Genomic DNA, 5,237 nt, shown 5'->3' with positions numbered 1-5,237 from the left:
CATTCCTGCCAATGCATCTTGCATGATCAGTGTCCTGGAGGTTTCTGAGGGGAGAACACTGTGGTGTGAGTAACTGATATCGTATGAAGAATAACCTTGTGGGCAATCCAAGCCCCTGTCTGAGCTGCATGCTGTGCCCTGCATTAAAAAGACGCTTGAGTTAATCACATTTATTGTAAGAACTGACTTATTTGGACAACAAAGTTCTTACACCTTAACATCAAGTAACAGGTGATGCACTAGCCACGGGTGCAAGAGGCCTTTTGTTTTATATTTCTCACTAGAGGGGTAATAGAAGCCATGCTTTATTACTCCACCCCATTGTTTCCTCTCAATCACTGAAATTCACGGCACTGCAAAACTGCATGCAGCACCTCCCCGGCAGTAAACAGGGTTATTATAATAAAGGAACACATTTTCAAGAAATAAAAGTTTATTTCTAAAAATAAAAGTTTTAGAAAATAAAAAGTGCATTCACTGCAGATAAAAGTGTATATTTTCTATATCTTAGGAAAAGGTATATGAAATGATCAGATTTTACAAATGGTGGTAGTGGTGGGGCAATTTTAATGTGTACCCCTTACTGTGTTTGGGGACTTTAATATAACAGGCAAATAAATGCTTAGCCCTACCTACATATTCTGTTTTTACCAGTGTACCCCAGCTTGCTATGTATTTGCCTTATTTACATTCAGACTTTATACTGTTAAGTCCCTTACTCCATGTCATGTAAACACTACACAGAGGTCCTTTTCCAATAGTGAAAAGAGAAGAATTTCTACCCATATACAAGTGCACTAATACAGAGAATTCTAAGGACTCCTTCAGAACATGCATCTTCAGGATATACTGTGTATCAATGTATATATAGAAATGTTGCTAAAGTATTTGAATGAAGGTAAATTAAAGTTGACCAGAAGTGTCTCTTTGCTCCCAATATCTTTAAAGATAAAGTAATTTTTCTGCATTTCTCAGCGTTATATCACACAGAGGAGAAATCTGTGTTTGTAGATGGTAATCCAGCATTATACACTGCATCTCTGCGATATATGTTTTTATTATAGGGTCATGCTATAAGTATTTTAAACTACATAATATTTTTTCTATGGTGTAATGAATACAACATTGTTATTAAAACTATGTATTTATAAAACACAAACATATTCTGCAGAACTGTACAATTAAAATACTATTGCTGATTGATACAAGAGGTCAAGTGGAACTTACTCATTAGAGTTTACAATCTAACAGACTGTACAGTAAAATAGCTATAATCATATTAACAGATACTTGCCATCTCTTTCATCATTCACAGTATATCTCTAATTCTTTTTAATTCTTTCATTTATTGTGAGAAGTTAATGGCACTGTACACACTACAAGTATGTGTTATATGCAAGAAAAAAAAACCCTGCCTATTTTTTATTATTGAGAAGAATAAACAACACTGTGCTTTACACTGACAGCCTTAGTTTCCATATATTGTTATGGAAGTACAGTATAGTAATTTATTTGCCAATTAAAAATCTCTCCCTGTTACTCCTGTTTTATACGAGCATGGTGCTCCCTGAGGCTTTTAATGTCTTTATAATTTATTTTTGTGTCTTAAGGATGAAACCCAAATTTAAAACTCACCATCCCTCTCAAAACAGAGGTGTGCAGGTTATCACTGCAATAAATAAATAAAGGCTGACTGCACAGGATACAGTTAAACCGAGTGTTTTCTGAGCATGTACGGTATGCAGATCACTACTGAGAAAACTGTTGCTAAGCATAGAAAATACAGCTTAATTAGATAGAAGTTAAGATTTCCTTTATGCCTATGAAAGCAAACTCTAGCCAACTAAAGCATTCGGATGAAGACTCAACGACAATAAAACACTTGCTTCTGTTTCATTTTCTCCATTAAATCATTTCTTTGTTTAATTTATGTCCACTTCATTCTCAATTATTATTAAATTCTCTGCATTTTCTGTGAGAGCCAAGATGCAGCTATTCCCTCTTTCAGCATTATCTGCCAATGATGTTTTTGACTGGTTTGACAGAAGGAGGCTTGCTACAGCGGAATCCTGAAATCACTTTCAAAGCCATACCTTGCAGATAGTCCATTTCATTAAAACTTTACTTGCAGGCATCTTTTTTTCCAATTCCTTTATTGCATACAGTGGCCTATTTGGAACACCTGGCGTGTTGCACAGAGGTAAGAAAATGCACCTGTACATTCAAGAAGAAAGACTGGCCAGAGATTTTGTTTCTCATTAACAAACATAAATGCATAATGCATAGCTGACTTGCCTGTGTTATTGAAGGCTTTGCTTCCTCAAGCTAATGACGATCACAATGATTTCTGAAGCCATTCTAAAAATAACATTTTTGCCAGATGTAGAAATTATTTTAGATTGAAAATACCATATGATTGCACATTCAATTATCATACATTTTTCTAATAATATTTTTTTATTGCAATATATTTTACTATAATACTTTAGGGGGAAACAAAATATGTCTATCATCTATCTATCTATCTATCTATCTCTTATGTCAACTGTCTCTCCATCTTTGCCTATCTATTTCTGTTTTTATAATCTTCTTAAATTCAGATTATTCTATTTTATTACTGTTTACATTCATAATTAGATAGCAAGTGGCACCTACTGTTTGTTTTGACGGTATTTGACAATTTGAGTTTAATAAATCAATAATCGGATTTGTAATTTACTATTGTTTGGTTAATTTGCTTATGCTTTTACTTACATTATATTTGAATTGTGAATTGTATTTGACATACACCAAGGACACAGATATCAATGGATTTTTCTCTGGGAGTTTCCAGTTTCTTTTTATGTCTATAAAACAATTGTAAACCACTCAGATAGCACTGCATCTTAAATGACTTGAAGATTTAAAGTGTGTCTTGCTTTGAAACAGCTTTTTGCACCATGTAAATTAACATTTATTATAGAACAAGGAGGCAGTCTTTAATGTAGGTGTCATTTTTGTTACTGGTAATATTACCAAATAGTCCAAAAAATTATAAATGTATCTATTTTCATTTTATTAAGAAATGGATGGTTAACCATGAAGGAGATGAATATGTAACAGGATTTATCACTCCATGTAAAATAATGTATTTTAATAACTAACCTGCTATATAATGATCCAGTCAGTCTGTTTCAGAGCCTGAGCCCCATAACATAAAGCTGAAAGACATTGAAAAATCAAAAAATGTATCAAAGAACTCTGCAATTCCTCCTATTATTATATGCAGATTTTCGAGATTGGTTTTAAATGTAACAATTCAGTAGCTGGCTTTTCTCTGGTTTTCCTCTCTGCAAAGAAAAGGTTAATTGATTTTTTTTCTAATGGTGAAACTGTTCTGCACATTAGTTTCAAAAGGTTTCAACAGAGATAACCCCTTTTTCACCTTGATGCTTGCATGAAATTCTTCATGTAGGCTGTGTACTCCTTTTTTTCCAAGTTCTTTGAGACTCTAATATACAGGTCAAAAGGGTCTGCAGAAAGTGGTAATCCTCTTTAAAAAGGTGATAAATATTATAGACAATTATAAACAAAGTCATAGGAAAAAGAGAAGGGTACCTTTAGCACTGGAAAACTCTCTGCTTCTCCAGAGTATCCGCAAGGCTACTTAGAGTTTTCCTTTCTATGCACCTCTGTGCAAAGCCCACACATGTATATTTCGCTTTACAGCAGAACTAGGATTTTGGTGAGGTCCAACTTTTTTAAATGTAATTCTGATGACTACAAGCCAAAGAGATACAAGTTAAACCTACCAAAATGATTTACATTTATGTATAGTTTCTATATAACACTTGAAATGATAATTTTAATTACCCCCTTCCCAGCAATGAACATTCAGAATGAAAATGTACGGAAGAGATGCGACTCTGCATTGCTGTATGTTAATTGTAATTGTCTAAGCAATACTGTGAAAAAGTTTAAAGCTCCCAGGTAAATTATAGAGTTTTTCACCAGGGGATTCTGTATAATTGGCTTAAAGGCTTAGAACTGTATGTGCCTACAGGATAAAAAAAAAAAAAAGCCATCTATGCAGGAGATGCATTGTTTTCAAGAGATAATTCAAAGTATCCTGCCAAAAAAAATACTTGTGCATGTGTCATTTTGCCATTCGTTTACATAAGCATGGTAGTTCTATATTTACATTTTCAATTAAATACATTTTATATGCTTATGTTATAGTGAACGATGAGCAAAGCACACAACCGATTCCGGTGAATTCACAGAGCTCCTTAGTAGAACTTGTATACAGTATCAATTATAGACAGAATGAAATTCTCTTTTATGTGTTTGGAATGCAGATTGAGTTAAGGAGATGAATTAATAGTCTACAAAAATTAGCTCTATTAGACAATCTGGAGCGACTTGGCAGAGCGCCTGCTTATTTTTACATGAACATTTGCTAACTGCTGATGAAAAATGCAGTACTTATACTTACGTGAAGTGACAACTATTTGCTTTCTGGTTAGAATTAAATTGCGTCGAACTGATTTTCAAATATAAGCAATCAACATGCTGTTGAACTGCTCCATCATGATGGCGTGATGGTTAGGGGGGAAAAAAACAAATCTGTTAATAAGTGAAAACTTGGGTGCCATTCTTAGATGTGCAACAAAATGTCTGGAGCAGCATAGTTGCCTAGATGTGTTTAAAAGAATAAACCATATTTACCTAAAGATAAGACAAGAACCTTCATCCCTTGCATGCAGGGCAACTACAAGGCAATCAATGATGCTTTAGATCCCAAAAGATGTAACCTTATATTCCAGTAAATATGGCATTCACATTTTTATGCAAATACATAAGTGGAGCGTATTCTGTGGTAAATACATCTAACAGCAAAACACACCAGAAGGAGTATAAAAACAAAAGAGTGATAGAAGAATAATAATATTAATCATTTGGAATTAAATCAACATGTACATAGATTTCATTACATTGTCTTAATGTGTTTTGCTCTCTACTAGTTGCAATGCTACTGACAAGTAAAAGTAAACAATTGTATATGGTCTCTCCACTGCATAGCATAAACAGAAAAAAATGGTTTTATTTCTCAAGCATTTCAAATTGCATTTATGACTTGATTCTCTTTAGCCTGCTATTGGTTTGGAACTAAATCTGCTCCACAGCTATAAAAACTTCAAATATGTTGTGAGATGATAATATGCCTTAAAATATTAATGGAGTGAATAGAACACTAT

General features: G+C 33.5%; 1 long non-coding RNA gene across 1 annotated transcript; it reads right to left on the bottom strand.

Moving 5' to 3' along the window:
* Positions 1-415: 415 nt before the first annotated feature.
* On the bottom strand, positions 416-4,653 carry LOC108699546. Its single transcript, XR_001932802.2, has 5 exons — positions 4,475-4,653; positions 3,598-3,759; positions 3,145-3,200; positions 2,755-2,846; positions 416-2,358 (listed from the first exon to the last, which is right to left on the bottom strand). It is a non-coding gene; the product is annotated as an uncharacterized LOC108699546 (long non-coding RNA).
* Between the last annotated feature and the right edge of the window lie 584 nt (positions 4,654-5,237).

Source organism: Xenopus laevis, chromosome 8L, assembly GCF_017654675.1.
Source record: "Xenopus laevis strain J_2021 chromosome 8L, Xenopus_laevis_v10.1, whole genome shotgun sequence".
Lineage (NCBI taxonomy): Eukaryota > Metazoa > Chordata > Amphibia > Anura > Pipidae > Xenopus > Xenopus laevis.
This window is presented reverse-complemented; position numbering and strand designations above follow the sequence as displayed.